This window comes from Macrobrachium rosenbergii, chromosome 37, assembly GCF_040412425.1.
Source record: "Macrobrachium rosenbergii isolate ZJJX-2024 chromosome 37, ASM4041242v1, whole genome shotgun sequence".
Taxonomy (NCBI): Eukaryota; Metazoa; Arthropoda; class Malacostraca; order Decapoda; family Palaemonidae; genus Macrobrachium; species Macrobrachium rosenbergii.
In genome coordinates this window covers 12,948,769-12,976,531 of record NC_089777.1, presented here as the reverse complement: position 1 = coordinate 12,976,531, position 27,763 = coordinate 12,948,769, and the positions used below count along the sequence as shown (strand labels likewise).

Below are 27,763 nucleotides of genomic sequence, written 5' to 3'. Positions count from 1 at the left end.
ACGCTGGTGACCAGTACATGTTGACGTAAGGAGCATTGTAAATCGGCCATTGCATAAATTTGAAAGGCAGGGCATGGTCATGCCACATTTCTTAATCATACCCCCATTTACACGTTTTTCCAGTAACCACTCGACCCATGAATGTGAAAATGATCTCGAGAACTTTTAGCTTTGAAAATTGAGCAACCTAGGCACATTTGGTATTGCGTGTATACAGAATTGTTTGCTAGAGGGCAGGATCACAATTTTCAAATAATACTATACAATTAAATCTCCCCTTGCTATTTACTATATCAGTGGGAGAGAAGTACAAAACCCCATGCCATATCATGGAATTACTATTTTCTTGTTAGGATAGTACCATTCTGATTATTGTAAGTACAGCGAATCTCTCAAACCTGTTTGAATGTCATCAGAATTTCTCTCTGCCCCTATCGGCATGTACTGTAAATATATTTTGTGTTCATCTTGTGGAATGAACTTGGAATTTTTTAATTTTCTCTTGAATTTAATTCATATTATTATGCATTTCTTTTGCTTATTTTTCACCTTTCATTTTTCTTAATTTGTCTTTGTCCTGTTCCAGTTTTTGAGTTTAAGTGTATAACTGATTGCTGCTGGACTCGACACTTTTTGTCAGTGGATAATATTGATTATTACTTTGCCATGTTGATGCTACGCAATATTTAAAATTCGAAAAAATTACCTCACTTATTTTCATCCTAATTTTCAGTAGCAATGATGTTCCATTTTTTTTCCTCATTTTTTACTCAAGTGCCGTCATGACTATAAACAACTTTTATTTTCCTCATTGCAGTTGTCAGAAGCTAAGAATGAAACTGGACGAAGTCTTGCAAACCAGTCTTTGGTGACGCTTTCAGGTGAGTCTTGATTTCGTGATTTCAAAACAAATCTGCAATTAGAGTGAAGTGGGCGATAGCAGTAGGGAGAGGCTACGGCAGGACTTTTAGATATAGTCTCTGGCTTGAGAGTTAGACCAGTAGAAGGAATTAAAAAATAGAAATGTGGTTATGTTTCTGTTGGAGGTCTCTGATAATCACCAAAGATTACATTGTACTGACTTTCGATTTGTAGGTGCAGAGTTAGCATCATTTAATTAAAAGCCCATTAATGTAAAGTGATTAGGTTCTCCATTTTGAAGATATTTGAATGTAGGCTTCAAGTTGTCATGTCGAAATAACGCTCTGACGACCTTAACCTTCAGTTTATTGACCGTATTCAGAAGTGAATAGGCTTAATGTCTTTAGGTCGGTCAAGTCTCCTCGCACAATGCGAAGATTTTTTATCAAATTGTTTAGCCAGACAGAATGAATCAGACGTCATGGTATGTCAGCGTGGAGGTAACTTATGTGGGAAACATTTCTCAAGGTACTGCGCACATGCAGTAGTTTGTAGTTCCAGATATTCCAGCTCCGTGAAAAGATAGTTGTGTCAATATCCGATGGCTCAGATGGTGGTAATGTCTCTCAGAATAGTAATATAAACAATAATGCGCAGAAGTTTCTTCGGCGCAATCGAGTTTTCTGTACAGCCGCTACAGCGTGTAATCAAGGCCACCGAAAAATTGACCTATCTTTGGGTGGTTCAGTATAATGCTGTGAGCAGCGGCCCATGAAACTTTAACCACGGCTCGGTGGTGGCCTATTTTATATCGCTGCCAGAAGCACGATTATGGATAACTTTAACCTTAAATAAAATAAAAACTACTGAGGCTAGAGGGCTACAATTTGGTATGTTTGATGATTGTGGGTGGATGATTTGGATAGTCTGTTAGTGAAATGATTGAAAGTGGATAGTGGCCCCCACCCTCCATAGCAAATACGGCAAAATTGTAACCAGTAAACACCCATAAAAGTACCAACCTACGACTATCGGTCGGAATCGGGCCTTCGGACTAACGGACTGTAATCGGATGATCAGCATACCTATTTGTAACCCTCTAGCGTCTAGCCTCAGTAGTTTTTAAGATATAAGTGCGGACGGACAGACAAATCCGGCACAATAGTTTTCTTATATAGAAAACTACAAGAGCAATAGAGCGTTGAAGGGAAGACGACCAATGTAAATTGTATACTTACTAATAATTATACTCACAAAAAATACTAAATATATCATACTGTACGAAAGTTTTATGCACTAATAATGTTTAGGACAGGATAATGATTTCATAACAGCAACAGCAGCATTAAAAAAAAATCAGCAATTTGGTTAACGTCAAGTTTTCTTGTAAGAATTAACAGCCACTTTCACTGGTTACCTTTTATACTGACGTTAATCAATATTTCGAGCAATTCACGACACGTTTATTTCTGGTCCTTGAAATATCCCAAATTGTTCAAGAGATACTCTGAAAAGTTTAATTTCTTTTAGTACTTGCCGTAAGTCGTGATATTCAGGAACGGGATTTTCTCTCACGTGGTCAAAACCAACTAAGAATAAGTTTTGCGTTCTTTAAACGCGCCCAAACACGATCTATTTGCTGGGGTTAAATAACGTCGGTGATTCAGTTCTTTGATTGAACTGGTAAACTTTCAAATACTTACTGAACCTCCCCCTCACCCGCTTCCTTGATGGGTTGGATGGTTTTTGTCCAGTCTGCAGTCTCGTGCACTTGAATCAAAATTCCCACTTGGTGTAGGTATTCAACTATGGTCTGTGACCTTTCTCCATAATTTTGTAGACCACCTCCTCAGTCTAGCAATTTCCATGCTTTGTATTCCTCAGATCAGCTGCTCACAACTTTTCCTTTCCCAACATATATCTAAACCATCTTCATTTCTGAAATCTTATTTCCCTGCTACTTCCATGCCTCCTGGCTCCCCTCCCCCTCCAACTATCTGTCCCTATTTTATCCATCACGACGGCGCCTTTCTGTTAGTCTTTTGTTGTTTGTAGTTTGGTCCTCTTATGGGATTTGATCCTGAAATATTGAATAGGTTTTCAGGTAGTTCTGGTGTAAAGCTTTGATTTTTTTTGTGTGTAGTCGTAACCATGTAAGCTAACTTGTATAGAATTTATTAGGAGGGGGGGGGGGAGTAGTGGCCAGACGCTGACAATTTTGTAAAAAGTTAAGTATACCTTAGTTTAACTAGACCACTGAGGTGATTAACAGCTCTAGGCATAATAAACTTTTCCTTTATACTTTGCAGGCATAATTGAGTGTGCTGCAACTTATGTTTAAGTGTGTTTTGTGAACTCAGTGTTAACATAGAGGTGAAATTGAGATTATTAAATTCAATAACTCCATAACTTCACTAAGAACGTGCTTTCATTCATATAGACATAGCCATCATGTTTACTAAAGCACTCAAATGCTAGGACTCACGAAATAGTTATAGTTGTAGCTTGTGAATATAATTTGGAACTTTTCCCCAAAGGTCTTTTCAGTGCGCTGAAGTGGTCAGGAATTCTGGGCAATTGATTTATGTCGGGTTTGTTGGTCTTTTTGTGACGAATCTCTGGTCGTACACTGGTGTGTTGGCAAAGGCCGGGTCACTGGTGGGAAAGGAGCTGAATTCTGACAGGCTGTTAGGGGATTAGTGGCCCTAGTTTTTATTATCTGGTGAATAACTGTTAGTGATGTTCAAGCGTAAAGCCTCAGTTTCATATCTTACCACTTTATGAAATAGGCCTACATGTTTCCGGTATGATTCAGCATACTTTTTTTTTATTCATTGAGAATGATTTATCATTGTCATATTAATCGGTCATTTTCACCCCCTGTTTTATTATTCTTCTGAGGTATTTTATTTCTGGTTATGATATGGTGTTTGCATTTATCCATACGACTGTCAAACCGGTCGTTTCTTGTCATTAGTCTATATCGATGCCATAGTAGCGCTACGTAGATACACAAGGTGGTTTCAAAAGCTAAACGATATCTTCCGCCTCTCCCCTTACGGGGCCGTCGGATAGAAAACTGTCAAGATTCTTACACATTTATTATCTGTGTTAGCTGAATCGCATTGTCTTGTTTAACGCCGATCATATTCTTGAATAGTTTTTTTTTTAATTTTTAATCATTACTGAATAAACAAGTTGAGTTTCTTCTTTATCATTATATATTTTTGCCTTAGTTCAATGGGGCAACATTTTGAGTAGTCTGGATGGTATGTGCTCGAGTTTTTTTTTTTTTTTTTTTTGCTGCATCCTGTTGTCTGCTCCCACATGTAATTTTACTGTAGTGGGTAATATGGCAGAGGATGCCGCTTGGATATGTTTTGTATCTTTAAAACAATGTAGATCAAAGCAGACATTTCGGGCTTAATGGGTTATATTGGTAATTTAAAGGTTTCAACTTCGAATCTTTTTTTATAGGGACCTGTAATAACTTGTAATAGCCTCTGTCGAACCTTTCAAACTCAGTTGCCGTCGACAATCTATCTTTAGACGAAAAACCTGTAGGGTCCTCTGACCTAAAAACTAATACAAACCGGAACTTATACCGGTTCTCAGACGACAATAAATGTCGAATTAGGTACACGGTATTCGAAACTACCAGGTATAGGTATATACCATCAAAACAATCAATATATTTTGAAAAGCATACGATTGCAAAAATACATATGGCAATACTACACTGCAAATTCATGTGGCATCGAATTCTTTGTTCAATTTCAGGTATGAAATTTCTCTCAAATCTTTTTCTTATATAAAGAATGAAAATTAATTTTTGTTAAATATTTAGAACGATTTACGTTCAAACAATAAGAACCTTTCATTTGCAAATCAAATCTATTGGAGTACGGAAACACGTAGTAAAATGCGATTAACCTTAAAAGAAGGGAATCGGTAACGCAGTCACCCATTATTATTCTTTCCCGTTCTTTTAGACTTCAAAAGAAAACGATGACTCCTAAATATCCCAAACTAAAGTAATTGTTTCGTATTTAGATTACTATTACTACTAATGTTTAGGAAATCGAGACGCCCCAGTTTTCACATTGTGATAGACAAATATTTAGCATACGCATTTCATGCTTTTAAGTGGATGTGTAAAAAAAATTAAGTTGACGAACAGTGAGGGGTAGATAATTCGTATGATGTATCGAAGCGGGGAAACAAGGTGATAGTCAAGATCTGCAGGCTACTGTATTTTGGATATTTCGTGTTTCAGTAATTCAAACCTTTTCGGTCTGCACATCAGGTATCACCAAAAATAAGTGAGGGTTTGAAAGTAATTTTAATTAGACTGGATTAAAATACGTAAACTAAAATGGGATTATAATAAAAAAATTTAGTGGAAATATAGTGTATCGCTTTTCATGTAATATTATTTTTGAGCAGAAACTGGGTACAGTTTATCAAAAGATGACGTCTGTTAATCTTAGTCCTTTCCTTTAAAGAGGCTAGCTTCGGGGTTGAGGTCTATAAAAAAAGATCCTTTCCTATGTTTATTCGGGACTGGGCAAGGTACGGACACCCCGCATTTCTCCGGGATTAATAGAGTACTCTATTAATCCTGCATTTCTCCATTGGTGCTTGCATGAAATTCGTAAATGCTTTGTCGTCGTCGTTTATGGACACGAAAGACTTCCCAATCGTCTTCGCTGAACTCGTTTGTAGTTAGGTTTGCTGAATTTTGCTTTTAAAAACAGCCCGAATTTCTGTTTGTGTGCTTAGTGAAGGCTAATGGTGCGTTGATTGCTAAGTTGTAAAGATTAGCATATCCCCTACCGACGAAGTCAGGCTAAGTTTTCCATTACTGCATGTTTTGTCATGCTTAGGGTAGAAGGGATTTCAGCCAAAGCTTGGAATATCGGTATACCATCATGTCTAAAGGCCTACTGTGCAGGTATAACTGCCCAGGTTTAACTGAACGTTAGTTGGGGCCTAAGTTGTGAAAGAAAATAGGTCGCTTATCCATCAGTTGTTTCATTAATGGAAGTGGTCTTATAAGTTGGCTGGGGATTGATGGGTTACATAGGCCTAGATGTTATTTTTAGTACTATCGCACGACTTGCTAGTTTTGTACTCAGCTGATGTTCCTGTGTGGGTTTCTAGTACATTTTATAGTATCGTACTATAGGAAGTTTCAATTCTTGTATTTTCAGCCTATTTCCATCAAATACATTTTTCAAGTCATTGAAACTTGTCAAGAGCTTTTTGTAATATGGACATGAATTAGAGCACTAGTTCAGCCTTTACTCTCTCAAAACGAGTGTCTTGTTATATACTTCGCATTTTGGTACCCTTACAATTTGAAACTTTATAGGATTCGATTATTTGAGGAAACCACATGCTTGGTGGCCATTGTCAAGCGGACTCATTCTGTGTAATGATCTGGTTTCTCTCCCTCTCTCATCTTAAGAGGGTCAAGTCTGGTTTACCCACTGTTACAAATTTGAGTAGTTCCCTGGGGTGTGTTGTTTTTTTTATAGTAGAGGCGTCCGCCTACGCCTGAATCTACACACTTGTTGGATTGAGACCAGCGTGAGTTCTGTGCTACTCTTGGCAGTTAATGGTTGTTTAGCAACGAAGACCATTTTGGTGTTTTGAACAAATAGCATTTTAGTTTCTCTGGGGTAGGGGAGGGTGGCATCCATTGAAACACTTTGAAGGGAGTGGCTTTGAAGGTTTAAATATCTCGCGTGGTATGTTTTCCAGTGGACTGACGATAGTATCATAGTCTTATTGAGTCACATGCCAGGGTGTACCTTTTGTACTCGGCTAATCTCTTGACAAACAGCCTGCGCCTACTCCAGTTTAGTCTATGACCACTGTGTTTATATATATTAGAAAATATTTAGATTCAAGCAGTCAGTTTGGTTCGCACTAAGTACTTTCGCAAACCTTATCTTCATCTGAAAGACTAATTAGACTGAATTTTATAGGTGTTACTTTTTCCTCATAGTTGAAGTTATTTCTTCCCCTTAGTAGTTTACCAAATTCAGACTACTTTTTCCCCTTAGTTGAAGTTTATCAAATTCAGACTAATAAGCCCAGCGTTCGGGCACTCGTGTCCATTCAGCGCTAAAAACAGCGAAGAGGGGGGAGTTGTGGTTGGATAGCAATAACTCCAGGGTGCTTGCTAGGTGCCTTCGGTTTCTAGCTGCGTGCATTTTTTAAGCCTTTCTTTACCTCCATTCCCGCTTCCATTTTTCAGTCATGCTGCCCTGCCTCTATATTACCTCTTCGTCAGCAGCTGGGTTTCCTCCTCATTTCCACTGTTAAAACCTTGCACACGTCATTTCTCTATTTTCTGTATATTTTTTTTTTTTTTTATCTTACTGTCCAACTACAACTCTGCGCTGTCTTAGGTACTGAATGCCAGACAGTCCCTGGTTGCTTGGCTTGATAGCCTACAGTTGACTTTAGAAATGGGTACAGACATAGACATCGAAGGGATACTGCAAACATTCTCTAGTAACTTCTCTCCCTTGGCGCATGCAAAAGCCCCCACTTTTTTGGTAATTATGGTGAAAGAAGCGAACTACTTAACTAGATATTAGCTTGATAAAGGATAGTACCTGACAAACAATGACACTATCTTAGTTTTTTGCATTAAGGAATTAGAAGGGTTTTTTGGATATTAAAACCTTCGAAGCGTCATTCAGGTTTACAGAATTATAACAGCATTATATAAAATCTCGTTATGTCATTTGATTTACATACAGTTCATAGAAGATTCACCCTACTTGTGAATAAAATCGTGATGCATACTGTTTCGAATTGCACTTGATGCTTTCCAAGGACTGCTACTGTCCTCATATGCAGGGGGGGGGGTGGGTGGGTTGGAAAACCGCATCAGGTCAGGGGCGGAATGATCCTGACTTGGAACCGGTTATGTTTTTATGCCGGTGAGTACGGTAGTGTGGTCCTTGGAAAAAGCATCAAGTGCGTTTCAAAGCAATATTATGATATTGTACACAATTAAGTCAGTGTTGTTCGTACTTTATTAATGATCGATTTTTACAGGGTACTGGAGAATTACGACGCGGGAGCACTGAAGATGGATGATGTGTGCGCAAGAGAGTGAAGGGAAAGATCAATTATCAGCCGGTAATCCAGGGCAGCAAATTTAAGAAACTTCTGGGCACACCCTAATTTTATTTATTTATTTTTTATTTTTTGCTGTTTGGGGTTGTTAAACCGGATCTAGTAAAGATGTTTGTATTCAGTTTTATAATATACACTGATGTACATATCCAAAATTCTCAATCTTTAAAAATCGATCAAAATACCTCAAGCCGCCACCTAGCTTGCCACAATTATTCTCTCATATAAAGTTCAATTCCAAGGCCATCTCGGTGCCGTGGGACCAAATATCTAGTAAGTCCTCGAGTTCTCTCTCCTCAACTGGCTCAGCTCACAGCTTCTACGACCGTTGAAAGGCCAAGTTTTTTCCTTCCCTCTTGCCACCTGCTAGGCGCCTTCCATAGCTTTTCCCGAAACATGCCTCTGAAATACGTTTTCATTACTATTGACAATCTAAATTACAGTATAGAAGTCAATGTTTTCTTTCTCTTGTAACATGTAATTTTACCTGCAAAAGACTAATGCCTATTAATTCAAAATTCAAATCCTCCTCAGGAACAGTCAAACAAGCACAGCAGAAACACCTTGATACTGCACAGGGAACGTTTTAGTTTCAACAGAGTATAAGCCATTTTCAACCTAAACAGACACTTCACTAATACTAGTAAACAATTACGCAGCAAATCCAAAGGAAGTACAGACTCAAGAATAATTAAAAAAAAAAATAAAACTACACTACCATCAATATAAACTTACTGGATAAAATCAATCAAACTATTTTAATTCCCTATCAAGTTTTAAACTATTTTAATTCCTTATCAAGTTGCTTAATTGATTTATCAATGTAAGGCAATTTGCAATAAAAAATAGTTTAGGAACCCTTTACAGTTGGTACTTTAAGGTATAACAGCCTAAAACGCCATTGTAACATGATATACTAATATATCATGTTACACTATTTAACTATAGCGTCACAACACCCGACATTATGGTATCATTACAGTGCACATCCGTATGAATACTAATATATCATGTTACAATATTTAACTATAGCATCACAATACCCGACATTATGGTATCATTACAGTGAACATCCGTATGAATCATGGGTACTATTTGTAACAATGCTTTTTCACACATGGTGACAAGTCCCGCTAAGAACGCGCAAGGCAAAAAATGTATATTTACTGAATTATCTTACTAATAAAATATTTCACTTTCATGCATACTAAGAAATAACACATGCTGATTTTGCACTCTGTACATTTACCATTTGGGAAAAGGACATACGGATATTACTATTTAGTCGAGACAAATTAATGAGTAAATTGCAACGAAATAAAAGCGAGTATGAAGTGTTTTGTCGTACATGGCCGTTAAGATAACATGTAAATATATCTAAGAGATCCACTTGTGACTTACTACCCGTAAACAATATAACATGTAAATATATCTAAGAGATCCACTTGTGACTTACTACCCGTAAACAATAATAATAAGTTGATTTATAGACTAGACTACAAAATACCACCCTACTGAAAAGTCACTAACATTTCTCATTTTAACGATTCAAGACTTGAATTTTTTTTTTTTAAATAATAGCACGACCAGCATGGCATACATTTCACTTCAAATAAATAAATAACTTCTCCTCCCCAACTCCCAGTAAAAATGGACACCATTCTTTGTTAAATAAAGCTACTCGAAACTATTCACGAATTTTTTTTTGTACTCGACTCAGAATACCCAATATTTAACATTTTTGTCTCATAATGATACTTGACAGTTATTTCTCCAGTTCTTCTATCTACTCGATAATCCATACTGATAATCATCGATACATAACTTAAAACTATCACATTACAACTTCAGCTTTCTTAATGAGAGACAAAAGTTAATAAATGTTGCATCTAGGCTACATCGATCAAACTCCGTTGCATTTAAATACTTTATGCCTAGCTTGTTATTTTTGCAAGGGGTCTGAAATATTGCTGTTCCTTATTCTTTACTGCAACGTACGTCAAAACACACTTTAAACCATGTGAATCAATTAAGTGAAAATTAAAACATCGCTGGCTCTGTATCATGATCAGTTACTGCTGTAGTGTGGGGTCTGCGGTGGGAAGATGAAACCAGCATTCTTTTGGAAGCTTGAATTTCAAGTCAATGGTCCCTTTAATGGGCTTGTTCCATGTTCATCTAATGAAATAATAATTAATAAATGATGTATAGTGTAGATCTTTCAACATTACTGATGTAATATACAAACTACAACAGGAAACCAGATAACTAACTGCTACTACACTAATCGTCCTACATTTTAGTGCAAGTTTTCATTCCAATACATAACGTTAAGTACCTTTGATCAGACCTCTACTTATCCAAATCTGTCAACTACGTTATCTTCTATTATGCTCATTATTACATTTCCATCTCATTCCTCACAACGCAGTGTTAGTCTTCTCCCAGCTCCAACAAAGGGCTACTGTATTGCAGTGTATAGGTACAATCTCCACGTCCTGCTCTATACACCGACGTATATGTATACATTTTTTAAGGAGAAATTTCAACTTCTCTCAGCTGAAATAAGTAAGTTTAACCTGCCATCGCTCCAGTTTAAATCCTTAAGATTATCCAGTATAAAAATTTACCTTTACATTCAGCTATACCCAGCAAATCTTGAAAAAGGGTATACTTGTCTCTGTATTCTAACTTCTGTATACCTTTCATTCACTAACATTCTCCAGTCGTCTATGTCGTTCCTTCTTTGATAATGACTTTAAAGTAGTGCAAAAGTCTTCTAATTCCACTTTTATACCTGACATTTTCAATTTCACTTTACCAACACAAGTCAGAGCTGTGTCGCCTTAAGTTATTCCAACGTTACTGACACCTTCGATTAATTTTGCAGTTTTGCAGTATGGCCGCCAGTGAGGCCCTAAAGCTAATATGACTGTGTAATTGTTGTTTCCTTAATTGTTACACATACACCTCTTATCACCTTCCAACTTCAAATGTAATGACAATTCTCATCCATTCCTTTACCACAGTGCTACTTGGTGGTGAATGTCAACCATTCATTTACCACAGTGCTACTTACTGGTTTATGTCAAACATTCATTTACCACAGTGCTACTTACTGGTGAATGTCAGTCATTCATTTACCACAGTGCTACTTACTGGTGAATGTCATTCATTCATTTACCACAGTGCTACTTACTGGTGCATGTCAAACATTCATTTACCACAGTGCTACTCACTGGTGAATGAAACAAGTAAATGACACATGAGAAATGAATCACAATTCACTCATATTTAATTTTTTCCCCTAAACATAGTAGTTTGGTGTCTTTTCTCTACCTATATGTACTGTAAGGCTATCTTTTAAAGCTGACCACATTACCTAGTATGGTTACAAATCAAGGCAATCGGCCCTTGCTAAAATACACAAAGAAACCAGATCTATAGGAACAGTGTGTAGAAACAAGTAAGATAATTTGAGAAAATTTCGGAAATGAAACCTCCCAGTTGGTTTTGGGCCCAGAGGACCATAGCAGACCTCTTACACCCTTCAACACTTCACTACACTTACTTGGAAATATAGAAGGTGCTGGAGGAAAGGCTGAGAAAATGGAAGAGTTCTGTAATTATCCGTTTGGCTTCTTGCCAAAGGAGTCTATAGGAGGCCGCCTTTATAATACAGTAATTGCATGGAAAACACCATAAAAAGAGGAAGAAATTATACCACATACTTTTAGACCTTGAGAAGGTATTGAATGTCATAACACCTGAAATTTGCATCGAGAAAGCAGAGGGTATCGAAAAGTCTGTGGGCTAATCATTTTACCACCTCACAACACAAGCGTGGAGGGTGTATCGTTTATCTCAAGAATTTGACATGCATGTTAGTGTCCATTAGGATCAACCTTTAAACTTTTGCTCTTTATACAATTAAACGGAAGGCCCTGGGAACTGCCATATGCAGGTAACCGAACGTCAACTTGCAAATGGTGAATAGAAGGGTTGCAAAGGAAAGCGTGCAGTCCGGAAAGTGGCCCTATAGATGTTCCAGGGGGATGAATCCAGTACTATGTACCGATTATAGCAGATGCTATCACAAGAGGTGCTCAGAATTGCAAAATATATATGGATTAAGATTTTGGTCGCACTAAATATAGAAGAGCAAATGGGAAGGAGAGGGAGGTGAAGCAGCACGTTGTGGTAGAGGGGAGGTCTTGGAAGAAGTAAAACATTTTTGTTATCAATTTGAATACAGTGGATTATGAAGAAAGTACCAAGAGTCCAACAAGAGCCGGGGAGCAGAAAAAGACGTGGACCACTACTTCTAAATTAAAATATCCCATCAGTAGGCAGAAAAAATCACTTCTGATCAGTGCTAAAAACCTGTGCTACCCTCTGCAACAGAAGCATGGGCTCTGCCAAAGAAAATGGAGATTTTGAAGAGGTGCACTACAACGCTTAGATTTTTGGCCAGTGCAATAGCAAGATCATAACGCAAAGTGACGAAGAGAGCTGGTCTCCAGCAGATGAAAATGGACTGATACCTCAGTGGCTCGAACACATGATGAGAAGATATGAGGAACAGTGTCAGAAAAGCAATGGATATTGGCGAATCAAGATGCTCACATGTAGGAAGACCCGAGAAATCATAGGAAGGAGTCTTACACCGACTGAGAATTTTGACTGTACAACTCAAGAATGAAGAGAACCCACTTCTCATTTCGTGCCTACCCCCCTCAATGACTGAAAACGTTAACAATTCATGACTAAGGTCCTTCCACCTCTAATGATGAAGAAACCTTTCCTATTTGACGAAGGATTATTCATCTTGATATAAAAAGGAAACAGAACTGCCGAGTCGTTTCAGGAAGTGAATTTATGAAGCTGGTTTCTTTGGACGTGGAAATTAAACCTCTAAGAAGCTTCTCACAAAAGTCGAGGAACACCTAGTATATTGATGATAAAAACAGTAAGAAAATATTGTTTCTGAGAAGATTATTATTAAATATTTCTAAGACTTAACTTTAAGTGTGTTCTATTTCTAAGACTGTAACTTTAAGTGTGTCCTGTCTGAAACATTAGTTTATCAAATTTGCTCCGAGACTGTCAGCTACCTGCGAACTTGATTCTATGTAAACTAGAAAATTAGCGTGAATTAGATAATTCTGTGTTAATTAATTTTAACACTAAAGTTCTTAGCAAAACTAATCGACCTCATCTTTGCTTCTCGGACATATTTACTGTCTGTATACTGTAAGAAATGGGAAAGAAAGACTGAAGATCATCATGCAAAAGGAAATTAGTTGCAGTTGAAACATTTTGCGATATGGTAAAAGACGAATACTTTCAAGCACTGCTTTCACACAGTTCTTGCTAAGAAACACCCGGCAATCACGCTATCAAAGGTCATCCCCTTAATTCTTTATGCCTTTCTGCTCTTCGCTCAATACTGAAAACCTTTTCTGCTTTTTGCATGCCAACATCTCACGATTAACTGTTTGAACAGGCCATGAAAGAGTCAAAGGTAATTTCTTTTTCTCCATTATTTACGAGATCAGTATTCAACTTCCTTTCATATTTTCATTTAAATATCAATCCTCTTGATTACAGATCACAGGGTTAGTTTGACTTGCTCAAAATTTTTTATTATTTCCAAGTTTGGGAATATATAGAATTTGAGGGTCTGAGCAGTCGCTAGGAAGACGGATACACTAAAACCTCTATGTATCTAACCAACTCCTCTGATATGAAAAGGTTTCCAACTACTCTTACATGCAGTCACTCTATATTTTCAGCAGTTTACCAGTTTTCATTTTTTAAAATGCCTCGCATTCAAGGATCCATCTAAGCCATTCAGAGCAAAAATAGGTTTGAATTTATAAAGTTAAACTTAGCTGGAATTATGGACAAAATCTATCTCGACCATTCAATATGACAAAACCCTGCGTCAAGATATTAGTGCTTTGGTTTATAATACATTTTAAGGCCAGATGAGCAGGTTCCTAATCTGCTTTAGAAATGGTCTGGTGACCAGAATGTCTAAGAAATTAAGCTATTAAAAAACTTTTGTCTGTCACGTAATCATGCATTTACTTCAGCAGTCATGACTTTAGTTTATCATTAACTGTTCATTTTTGTAACAGTCAAACTGTACCCAAACACCACACAGGTAAATACGGCTTACATGCATGCTTGAGAGGCATCTGATAGTTCACTGAAAAAATATACCTAGCAGTCGTTACAAGGCTTACTACCCAATCACCATGGCAACTTTCTAGAAATCCTAAATTTCTGTGACTCAGTCTTCCTAAAAAAAGTGTCTCAAAAGCTAACATCCTTACAGAGTAACCTAAGGAGTTTTACATTTAAAAATTTATATTCACATGAAGAAATGGATTTATCATTTTCTGAATGCCATAAATATGATAAAGTGAACTGCAAAACTGTTCCCATACAAAATGCACCTTCAATTCCTATTCCACAAACTTCGATATTTTTTATTCCCACCTTACAGCTGAAAAGAACACTGTGTAAAATAACCTCTGTTCGACTGTTAGTCATTTTACTACAACTTTAGGATTTAACATCAACCTTACTAAGCTTCAACCTCTTGCTTTTTGTAACCCAACAGTCAAATTTAGTGACAATAAAGCCAAAGAACAATCTACATATTTTAATACCAAAGTCCAAATAAATCCCATATCAAATAATTTCGGTCTACCCAGCCAACATAACTGAAGTTCATACGCGGGTGTTAGTCTTTAAAGCTAAAGTAAAGCTAGAATTGTTGAGTATATCTATAACTCTAGCCATTAGCATTTACAATGTTAACACTGACCTCTTCCTTGGCTTCCGTAAGGTGGGCTCTACTCCAGTATTTGTCGAAGGCCAGGAACTTGAGGGAAAGTCGCTCTCGAGATGAGACAGTTTATCTGAAAGTAGAAATTTACGTTCTTAATCTTAATGGTTACTTTTAAATTAATAAATTCAACATGTAACTTTTTAGGGAGAGATACTTATAAAAGTGGGGATTTGCATTCACGAATTTTATCAGTCTTAAACCCTCAACAATCTGTAGGCTGAATACTCAGTCCTGAACCAAAACAATCATTTCCTGGATTTACTGATATACTGTAGTACTAATTTCTTACTGGTAATAAATAGCAATGTTTTCCTTCCTCTAGTAATTCTATGCTATGTAAGTCAAGTTTAAAAGAATCTTCCATTCACCTAGAATAGAGCAGAATATGATATAGAATTTTGGCCTGGCCAAACACTCGGACCTACGAGGTTCATTCAGAACTGCAACTTAAATTGACGGTAAAAAGGTATGAAAGGTGTAACGGGAGGAAAACCTCGCAGTTGCACTGTGAACCAACTGTTAGGAGAGGTGGAAAGTCATACGGAAGAAAGAAAAAATGAACGGAGGTACAATAAAAGGAATGATATAGAGGTTGCAGCTGGGGGCCGAAGGGACGCTGCCAAGACCCTTGAGTAATGCCTACAGTACACCACGATTTCACTCACCTAGGAGAAAGCATGGAAAGTAAGACTCCCAGGATTAGACGATTCCAAACTTCTCAATTTTCATATCTTGTATTAACTTGCCGCATCCAAGGCGAAAGGTGGACCATATTCTATTAGTCTGAAAAAAAAGGAAGGTTATTTCATACTAATACATACTTTGCTAATCAAAGTGTTGTTGTTGTTGTGGTTCTCCAGACTCTGTTTATGCCAGGAAGCCTGCATATAAGGCAGAGACAAGAAGGACACCACGCTTACTGGATCTGACCATAACTGTGTGGTAGTGTGGATGTTGTGTTGTTGTCATTAAGGGCATACCAAGTTAGGGCATCTTAAACACTAAGAGATGTGTAATTGTGTGGGGACTAACTTGGCAGAGTGGACATATGTCTGTTTGGGTGTTGTCAAAATGCCATTCGGTGTTTGTAGGTGTTTAGTGATTGGTGATGAATTCACCATAGAAAGTAATGATTCAAGTCAGGTGTATTTCTCCAATCTTGAGAGCTGTGTTTCTTGTACTGCTTATGTTGGGTGGGGTGCCTAGTATTTTGTTGTTGGGAAGGTTATTAAAATGCTTGTCTGGTGAGGTGAGTATGGATATGTTTTTGTTTTGTGTGCTGATTTGTGGGTGGTTTTATTAGAATTCAAGATATCTGTATAGTGTCTGTGTGGTGTATTCTACTATTTGCCTGTGTGTAGACCTACTGGACTCAGAAAAGCAAGGATTATCAAGATTGAATGTTTATTTCCAAATTTTTGATCGTCTGGTATATAAGGCAGAGACAATGAAAGTATAAGTGAACAATTTATTTAGGTATCTTTCTCCTCACTGCTTCAAAAACTGACATGACCAGAACTTTACCGAAACCGGAAAGAAATTTACACAAAACTTGACCCATTTCGACCACATACCCTTAAAGGACATCTTAAACACTCACTGAAGGAAACTTAAAGTATTGTATCAAAACGTTCATCTTTTGCACCAAATATTGTAGTAATTAATTTCATGCATTACAGTATACAAAACTTCGCCATTCCAAGTTATGAGAGTCAATTTCAAAAGAACCTTTCACTCACCTATAGAAAGTATGATCCTCAAGGTTTAGAAGATTACAAACTTTATAACACACCAATACTTGCTTTACATTTCATGTGAGTAGATTGTCTTGTGACTGTCTAGTACAGGGGTTCTCAACCTTTTTCCCGTTAAGTACCCCCCGAGTTATTAGACTATCAACCGAACCCCCAGTAAGCTGACACCAAATAAAATGGTAATATATTGACTAACTCAATATACTGAATATACAATGGTACTGCAAAGGATATTTAAATGATTTTAAAGCTTAATGACTTTATTAGGCAGAAACATGAATATTACAAGCATCAGTGCCTGGCGGCTAGCTGACTGACTGTCCTCGCAAGTCGCAACCATCCCAATGCCCCACCCTCAACTGGAGCTGCAGTTTAAAATACTTTTTCGTCAGCCATCCAAGTACCCCTGGAAACCTTCCCGTGAACCCCTGGGGGTTCGCGAACCCCAGGTCGAGAACCCTTGGTCTAGTATAAAATGCATTTAAAGACCATGAAAGTGCCATCAAACGGCTTGCTCAGGTATCTCTCTTCACAGCTTCAAAAACTGACATACAGAACTTTACAGACAACAGAAACAGATTTAGACAATTTAACCCCTTCTCTTCCCACTATGCTTAGACACCTTACACACTCACTGCAACCAAGCATCTTCATAAAGTCACATTCACAAAGGATCCTCACAGGAAGGCAAGAGCAATTGTCAGCAAAAATTACTTCCGAGATTTTAAATGACTTGGGTCTGGAAAACAAGCAATGCTAGGTAGACAATTATAGGCAAGCAAGTTATTAAGAACTCTATATTTTGCTCACGTGCAAAAGTCAGCTAGCTGGCGTAATAAAATTTTTATAATGACTTATGACATAAATACTTAACTTGTGATTTACTTTTTAAATAAATTACTTCTCTATTATATAGCTTTAACTATCGCTGGCGCGAAGGTAAAAGCTATATAATGGAGAGGTAAGGTTCATTAAGTTAAAAAAATAAACTTTAAAACAGGGTATTTACATTCGTGACTTAAAAATCTTTTCTTAGCAACTCCTTTATAATTCAGATAAGTATACTCCTGTATTTAATACTCACACCTGTATCAAAACGGACATCATTTGAATTTCATTAACACGGTAACACTCCAACTTAACACTTCTGTACTAATTCTTTACTTAGCTCCCATATTCGACGTCATTCATTTCTAAATAAAACTCTTAAACTGAATGTTAACAAAAAGCAAATACAAGTTAGCTTAGGTCAGTAACTACGTGTTACTGCTGTTAGCTGTAAGATAATTATAAAATATTTGGAGCTTTCCTTGATAGTGACCCCCAAGGGTTTTAACCCGGTATGTATCCAACTTTGCGGCGTGTTTAGTACAGGCCCGTTGGGGATTACTGTAAAAACAAAGATTGTAAATATCATAAAGATAATGACCCCCAAGAAATATTAGTCCTAGATAACGATTTTATAAAACTTGGGGGTCACTATTTTTTCTCTAAAGCTCCAGATGTCCTTGGGCAGGCTATAATATCAAGTCTTGGTTACTGACCAGACTTGGTTACTTATTATAAGGTGAGACCACCACAGTGCCTGTTAATTTGAAGTGATACTGTATAGCAGACTTTTATCACTTTGTAACAAAAAACTCTCTCTTCCTCTAGTCATCCCAAGTTAGGGCAGTCAGTTACAAAAGAATTTTTCACTCACCTACAGAAAGCCATGAAAAGTATGACTCCTAAGTTCGGACGATTCCTAGCTTCGCCATTTTCATATTCTGGAGCAACCTGATAAATTCAGGGCGAAAGGTGGGCAATCTCCTCGTAAGTCTGAAAGAAAAAAGACTTATGAGACACCAATACATATTGCTACACTATGTACATAAAGTGTTAATCTAAGTGTAAAACTACTAGGACTTACATAAAACTAGTAAAAAATGCGCCCAAGTTTCTTCGGTGCAATCGAGTTTTCTGTACAGCGTATAATGCTTTATGAACCCTCAGCCACGGCCCATGAAACTTTCAGCCATGGTCCGGGAGTGGTCCTTGGGCATCTTGGTTCAGACACGATCTTGGCTAACTTTAATTTTAAATAAAATAAAAACTACTGAGGCTAGAGGGCTGCAGTTTTGTAAGTTTGATGACTAGGGGTGGATGATCACATACCAATTTGCAGCCTTCTGGCCTCAGTAGTTTTTAAGATCCGAGGGCGGACAGAAAAAGTGCGGACGGACAGACAAATAGCCATCTCAAGTTTTCTTTTACAGAAAACTTAAAAAAGGATTACCGAGACAATGTTTACTTTCACAGCTAAGACCATGTGATAAAGCTAGTTTTCACAGGTCATTAAAGTAACAGCGAATACTTTTTTTAGGTTATCTGTCCCCTCACTGCTTCAATAACTGACAGGACCAAAACTTTGCAGTCACTGGAAACAAACTTCAACAAAATTTGACCCAAGCAGATTTAGATCCGAGCTGACCAAGATTAAGCTGGGCGTTCTGATGGTACGGTTATAACAAATGAACAAATCGGCTTTAAGTAACAAGTATATTATTATGAACAGGTTGTTACGAACTATTACATTTCTCGTAAAAGTAAACAAACCACTTGTTTGGAGGGAAGGCTGGGGGGTTTGCAGTCTACATCCTGCATTCAGGGAACGCTGCGTCTGCAGCCTACTTTTCGCAAACGTCTGGGGTCCACAATCTCAGTCCAAGGTATGTGTCGTCAGATTGTACACAATCTCTAAAATTACCTGAAGGCGAGGAGTCAAAGTACTACGTAATAATTTAAATACACAATCTCTAAAATTATTTGAAGGCGAGGAGTCAAAGCACTAAGTAATAATTATTTACAAAGTCCATTAAGTCCCGTTTCGCTGGAGTTCCATCTCGGACAAGACTAGCGGCAACTGTACCGGAGTTGGAATGAAATATGATATTCAGGCCAAAGGCCAAGCGCTGGGACCTATAAGGTCATTCAGCACAATGGGAAATTGAGAGTAAAAAGTTTGAAAGGTGTAACAGGAGGAAAACCTCGCAGCTGCACTATGAAACAATTGTTAGAGCGAGGGTGGAAAATAAGATGGAAGAAAGAGAATACGAACGGAAGATCTGTAAAAGGAATAAAAGGATTTGCAGCTAGGGGCCCAAGGGACACTGCAAAGAACCTTAAGTAATGCATACAGTGCACCGAGTGAGGTGCACTGGCGGCACTACACCACAAGAGGGACTGTAGTGGAGTAGCACCAACTGCTGGATTATTTTCAGAGTTTTATAAGTCTAACACTCACGTGACTAAAAATTAATAAAAACGACAAGTTATGAGGCGCTAAAATAAAGAGATCGTAGAAACAGCAAAAAAAAAAAAAAAAAAAAAAAAAGAACTAATTACTTGTTTCAGTGGTGGTGTCACCACTGAAAGACCACCACTGAAACAGTTGTTTGTTAATTGATGTTTTTGGCTGTTTCTACGATCTGGTTATTTAAGATCATATCTTCCGACAACAGTTTTAATAATAATAATAATAATAATAATAATAATAATAATAATAATAATAATAATAATAATAATAATGATCTTTCCTAGATAGTGACCCTTAAGGGTTTTCGGAGGTCGTTATCTAGGACTAATATTTCTTGGGAGTTATTGTCTTTATGATATTTACAGTCTTTAGTTTATGTTTTTACGGTCATCCCAACGGCCTTGTACTAAACACGCCGGGTTAAAACAAGTGGGGGTTACTGTCTAGGAAAGAAATAAAAACAATAATATCTAGGAAATAATAATAATAATAATAATAATAATAATAATGTTATTGTTGTTGTTAAAGCACACCTGAAGATATAAACTCTGAAATACTCGACTAACCACCAGCAACCAGCCCCCTCCGCCGCCACCCCAAAAAACCTCTCAATTTCCCCCCGAAAATCATAACTTCAGGACATCAATCTCAGCCAATTTACTGAAGAGTACCCAACGGGAAACGCACACTAACCTCGCATCAAAACACCATTTGCAAGAGCTAATATGCTCGTGACGATATGCATTTACGCGGACGAATAACTCTCATGGAAACAATGAACTGTAGTGCAGAAGAACCCTAAATTTTCCTCCCCGAATGAGTTACGAGAGAGAGAGAGAGAGAGAGAGAGAGAGAGTAAGAAAGAGAAAGGGAATAAAGTAAGAGAGAGAGAGAGAGAGAGAGGAGGGATAAAGTAAGAGAGAGAAAAGGGACTAAACAGAGAGAGAGAGAGAGAGAGAGGAGAGAGAGAGAGAGAGAGAGAGAGAAGGGATAAAGTAAGAGAGAAAAGGGAATAAAGAGAGAGAGAGAGAGAGAGAGAGAAGGGGGTGGATAAAGTAAGAAGGAGAGAGAAGGAAATAAAGTGAGAGAGAGAAAGAGAGAGAGACGCCGCTCGCCTGAGAAATTAAGGGCAACCCATAAGTCATCTTCGGTCCAATAAGAAAAGTAATAAGTGCATCTCCGGAAAGTTACGGCTTGCGAGGCAGGACGGTTTTCGAATACGAAAATAACTTAACTGGGCTGTTGCTGAATAGAAATAATCCCCTGACGGCTATAATGATGTTCGCTGGGAGAACGTTAGTAATTTACGAATGTATACGAGAACATTTGCACTATATTATACACGACTTGCATGTAAATATAAAAATTCTTTTTACATAAACACTATATACATATGTATGTATATACATAATATATATACACATACATACAGCTATACATATATATATATATATATATATATATATATATATATATATATATAATATATCTATGTATATATATATATATATATATATATATATATATATATATATATATATATATATATATATATATATATATATATATATATATATATATATATATATATATATATATATATATATATATATATATATATATAGAGAGACCGTTTCAGCTAGAGACTGATTGAGAGACTGGGAATGGAAAGCCTTTCAGAGACAAGAGAGGAGAGACAAGAGAGAGAGAGAGAGAGAGAGAGAGAGAGCACAAAGTTTAGCATGTGTGAAAGAATGATTCAGAATATGCAGAAGTGTTATGGGGTAGGAGAACAGAAAGAGTTTAATACTAGATTATATCTTGGGTGCGTGCACGCAAAATAAGGGTCAATGGCAGTGTTCTTTGGGAGGTTCGATGTGCTGCTGATAAGCCTTATCTGCAGGTGTTGTGGAAGTTTCACTGCCTTCAGCAAAATATTGCCAATTTTAGCTCCGTTCTTTATAAACACATTCACATGCATATAATAATAATAATAATAATAATAATAATAATAATAATAATAATAATAATAATAATAATAATAATAATAAATTTCTGGACCAACTTCTATTCATTTTATTATTATTATTTCATGGCCAGCTTCCATTCATATTAATAATATAATAATAATTATCTCTGTTCTGTCTTGTCTGTGTGTAGAAACTACATTGCAGCTCGCACCAGCCAATAACATCCATGAAGATTCTGTACACGTATTCAGTAAGGAACCACCAATAAACTAGACAACACCCAGCCAGTAAGTCAGTCAATACCTTCCTCACACTGGTGACCCCTGAGTGAACCGAAGGAGCCGATGGTAGACGTCCGACCCATGATGACGACCCACGCCCCAACGAACCCTTCGCCGCCTCCTCGACTCAGCCTTCCGTCGTTCCCGAGCCTTCGGTAGATGTCCGGCCCTCCGAGATGACCCACCCCACCACCGGAGTCCTGGACGCCTCCTCCAGGAAGCCTGACGCCGCCCCCGAACTCGTAACGGACGAGCTGACCAACGAAGGACCAGCCGACGTCATCCTTCAGCCTGCTGCTGTCCCCCTCGAGCTGGCTACCGAAGGATCAACCGACGTCATCCTTCAACCCGCTGCCATCCTCCTCGAGTTCCTGCTGGCCGGCGTCATCCTGACCGACGTCGCCCTTCAGCCTGCTGCCCGCCCAAAGCCCAAGCCCTTGTACAATCACCACTACTTGCATTGCCATGCAAGCATTCCGATCATGTACTCATAATATTCCACCGAATCTTCTTTATCAAACTGTATGTATGTTCCTGTTTGTGAAGACGCCAAACGTCTCGCCATTTTACACATACTACGCTCCTGCATTGTATTCATTAATCTGTCTCGAATCTCATTCAAATGTTCATATGTGGAATTTCCTGGCCTTTCCATTGATATATGTTTTATCATTGTACGTTTATTATGTCTCTCACAATCACCATCTGTTTGTCTGTCGACAAGCACAGATGTCCGAAACATAACCTCTGTTCTGTCTTGTCTGTGTGTAGAAACTACATTGCGGCTCGCACCAGCCAATAACATCCACGAATATTCTGTACATGTATTTACGGGCTGCTCTAGGAGCAAGAGCCCGTGCTGGCACAAGGCCAGCTAAATCTGAAACAACAACAACTGTACATGTATTCAGTAGGAACCACCAATAAACTAGACAACACCCAGCCAGTATGTCACTCAATACCTTCCTTACAGACCCTTGAATATCCAGTACTTCGTAACCACCTGCGCTTCGGTTGTTGTATTTAGGTATCATTAAATAGGACCTCTGCCCAAAGATGATTAAGTGTCAACGGGGATATGAGGTCTAATGTGAGCCTCTGGACTTATGTATACATAGAAGAGATGACTCCAAGCCATCTAAATCTTTTATATTATTGCACTTTCCAAAGTAGTATATATACTATCATACATATATATGTATATATACATATAAATACATATATACACACATATATGTATACATACATACATACTGATAGATAAGTGGATACATGAAGCATATGGCCACGGGAAAAAGTTAAGAAATGGAATGCAAGATTTTTAACTTTTATCTAAGCATTTTCTACCTAGCTAAATATAATGGAAACGAAAGATTACAAAGGTTTCTTGGTTTTACAAATAACTGCTAAGATAAGAGGGGGTACAAAATCTTTTTAATGCTTACAGCGCTATTACTTTTGTATGCATTAAAAAGATTACACGCCCTTTTGACCTTAATTGTTTGTAAAACTGCCTTTCCTTGAAATCTTCTGATTTCCCTGTACTTTAAGTGAAAGATCTGACTTTCCATTGTTTCAATTTTATTGTGGCCATATACGTATAATGTTTATACAGTATTCTATATCACAGAGTTATTCCCATGATAGAAATATACAATAATACCTCACTCATTCCCACTTTCCCTATTCACACCTTTCTCACTGCAACATTGTATATATGTTACAGGGAATATGTGAAATCAGGGATTTCACGAAATCCCTGAGAATTTGTGAAATGACCAATTTCACTTGGGAACATTTGATCCCCGAGGGCTAGTACTATACACTGTGAAACAGTGATTTACCTACACTGTTTCGTTGTGTTTAGTACTAGCCCCTGGGGGTTGTACTAAACGGGGGTCAAATATGTTTCACCATGTTTAGTGCTAGCCCCTGGGAGATCAAATGCACTTAGGGACATTTGATACCCAAGGGGTTAGTACTAAACACGGCAAAATACATTTAACCCCACAGGGTCTAGTACTAAACACCTTTTTGCCATGTTTAGTACTAGCCCTCAGGGATCAAATGTTCCTAGGCGAGTTGCTCATTTCACATATTCCCTAGAGATTTCGTGAAATCCCTCTTTTTCATATATTCCCTGCAACATATATACTAAATTTTGCATGTGCTTATGGATATGCACAGCTAACAGTTAACTGTGTTAACACTACCCACCTTGGATTTTAACTTGAAGCAAGCACACTATGTCTGGTTGGGTAAGTGCTAATGCTACGTTTTTTAATCATTGTTTTAGGGTAAACTCTATATTATCTACATTACAATACTATCAACTGGTTAATGATGTAATGTACAATAGCATAAAAAAAGTGTTCCACAGAAAATATAAATAACTGGAACTTGCAATGCCTAGTCTAACCTAGAGTACCTTAAAAATAAAATACAGGGATGTATCCTAACCTGATCTTCCCTAACCTAACCTAGAGTGCTGAGGTAAGTACAAAAACAATCCCCCTTTCAGCAAAATTATTCAATATATTACCACTAACAGCATTTTCCACATTTCCTGACAGAAACTAGTGGATGTAAGACAGGGAAGGGAATGGGCTAAAACATTTCTGACTGAACCTGCTCTCAGCATCATTATTAAAGACGTCAAAAACTTTTCGGCACCCTATTTCAATGACGAATTCAATTATTAGTGGCTAGTACGATTTCACTGGTGCGTTAAAGCCAGTAATACAACCTAAATTAGCATGGGGTTCCCCTAGTCATGCTACAAAAGCTAAAATAAACAAAAAACTATTCTGATTTTCATAAACATCATCTGAATGATCAATGCATTTTCATATTTTATTATAAAGTAGTTACATTCATGCAGAAAATACTTATTAATAAACACACAAACTTGAAATTTTCATGGTTAGAGCCAAGGGTTCTAAAATTCTAAAACAACGGCACTAACAGAAAATACATATGGAAACAACTTGTTCGGTAATGCGATGTTTGACATAAGATTCTTCTAAAGGCCCCTGATATCTTACAATTATGGAGGACCTCAGTGTGAAACTGCGGTTTTTGGGTGGGAGAAAATACAAATTACAAAACTAGTGAATAGAGGGATGTATTGTAACCTAACCAAAGTTGCTGGAGCCTTACCAGGCCTGAGGGGTGCTCATACCTCCCTGGCCATTCTATGTTAATATAAATAATGTTGTGCCCTAACCTAACCTAAGGTGCGCTACAGTGCCAAGTCCTTACGTGGCCAAAGGGGCTATATCCCTGCCCTTTGAACCTTTCAACCTAACCTCAGACAAGGAAATGTAAATAAGAATAAATAATTTGATTGCAACCTAATCTAGCAGGAGAGGGGTGAGGGGTTATCTATAACCCCCTATGGACATACCCCTCTACCTAACCAAACCTAGAGCATGGAATTACTTGGAAAATGTTCAAAATTTGTCTATTTCAAAAATACCAAGGCCAATATACTAAAGGTGAATTGCATTTCGGACAGTTTTAGGAATTAGGAGGCACTAATGTTCAGGCAGAAAAGTAAAGCCTGTCCCTGTGGAACACTGAACGTCGCATGAAATTTATGCAGCAAAGCAAATATAACCTAAGGAACAAGAGTTACACGTTTGCACCAATGGAGCCTGGACTAAAAACTGTCAGTTTTTTCAAACAATGTCTGAATTCCACAATCCCACTTGGCTGGTGAAACTCAAATGAAAAGCACCTATCAGGTTTCAGCATTGTCTAGTTACCCATATTTCCAGATGAAAATATCTTAAGGATTTCAAAATATATTTGCCATCCGCAGCCACAATTCACCGGATAACGAATTCAGGGCCCCGCACACTTGACTGTCGAAACAAAGAACTTACAAAAACTCCCATTAGGTAAGATTATCAATCAAATATTTCGTTAATGTTAGATTTATGATATACTTCATTATGCTTTTTGTATTCAGGAGGCTTAAGAACACAGCAAATGAGCTGGTACTAAGTGGCAGAAAACCTACTACACTACAAATACACTAGACAATTTTTCAACAATTTTCTCATTTCCGTTAACTGTTACATTAGGCCATGGAAGGCTATGCAGAGCTATAGAAATTCATTCCAATTATAATCGATGGATTCCCATCATCACAATTATTTTCATAAAATTTATGATAAAATTATGGAGGAAAAGTTAGTCAAATTTAAAAGTTATACACTAACAGATATAACAGAAGCTGTGGGTTTTGATAAAAACTTACCAGTTAGTCTATTTTGCTTCTGCTAATGCTATACGACCTTCACCTTTTAACCTATGCTGTCGACATTGCCCTAGCCAATAGGCTACTGCTAACCTTGTTATGACTGTCATTACACTATTCAAGGCTACTGCTGTTTCTCTCACAAAGGTTATGGTAAGCTAGGCTATAGCCATTGTACTTAGAACCTGTGGCTTCTGTTCAAAGGTTAGGGCCTGATGGTAGGAACATTTATTTGCAAATGGCCACCTGAAAGGGATAGGATACAGGGTAAATATAATATTGAGCAGAAACCTACCTGACAATCATGGGATGTTGACCCCCAGAAACACTTACCCTAAATTAACCTAGGGCACAAGCTTATGATGGCACTACAAGCAATGGTTGCTGAATGGGGAAAATGATCCAGATTTCCTGTATGAGCTGTGCAGCTAATTGTTTGTTGCATACGGGTAATAAAGAGGTAATGTGAAACAAGGCCATACAATGAGGTAGGAGAGTGGGTATTATTCAGGGTAGGGGGTCATGAATTACTTTGGGGGAGGATCCAGGAAGAGTGGGGGCTTTGCTCACCTAGCCAGGTTAGGACATGGTGTCCAAGGCTAGGTTAGGTAAGGGTACGTCTGGTTAGGTTATACCCCTCTGAAATGTCTACTAAAAAAAGGCTAAATATGAAAGGGGTTGCAGCTTGGGGCCGAAGGGGCGCTGCAAAAAACCTAAGTAATGCCTACAGTGCACCACGTGAGATGCACTGATGGCACTACCCCCTATGGGAACCTATACACTGAGAACACTTATTTTCAAAACCTTTCCAAAATTCTGTGCCCAACACTGAAATGAAGAGTACCATTAGAGAACCTTCACAGAAATGCAACATAGCTTAGCCAATCCTGACAGCCCTGTGCCCAGTAACCTGCCCAAAGCTGTTTGACTGCTTCAGTTTAGCCTTTAAACAGTATTTCACTTCTTTACTTACCAATTATAAATAAGTTGGAACATGGCAAAATGACGATGAGATCATCACTGTAAGCAGTACATCGCGAAATCTTTGACTAAGAGGTAGGTTACCCTAAAACTTACCTGGCCGCCTACAATAATCTGAAACGGCTGCACCAGTGGCTGTTAAACCAACAGGTTACGTGCTTTACTTCTAAATGTTCGAGCAACATTGGCCTAACCTTCCTATCAGTAATAAAGCTAATAAAATATACAACTCTATTTACCAACTATCCAGGGCAAGTTGACCGGCAAGCCACAGAATGTAATGGCCTGCCACCAAGGATGAGGAACACTGTCACTAAACGAAACGTCATTTGCC

At 37.8% G+C, this 27,763-nt stretch overlaps 2 long non-coding RNA genes across 2 annotated transcripts in view; one reads left to right on the top strand and one right to left on the bottom strand.

The window, feature by feature from the left end:
* LOC136825319 (uncharacterized) overlaps positions 1 to 14,684 on the top strand; it is a 22,849-nt gene extending 8,165 nt beyond the window's left edge. Inside the window, exons 2-3 of the long non-coding RNA XR_010849300.1 lie at positions 818 to 881; positions 7,939 to 14,684. This is a non-coding gene — a long non-coding RNA (uncharacterized lncRNA). The remainder of the gene's footprint in view (positions 1 to 817; positions 882 to 7,938) is intronic.
* LOC136825320 (uncharacterized) lies at positions 8,297 to 27,763 on the bottom strand. The gene is made up of 5 exons (XR_010849301.1): positions 27,669 to 27,763; positions 18,338 to 18,456; positions 15,547 to 15,664; positions 14,858 to 14,951; positions 8,297 to 8,421 (listed from the first exon to the last, which is right to left on the bottom strand). It is a non-coding gene; the product is annotated as an uncharacterized lncRNA (long non-coding RNA).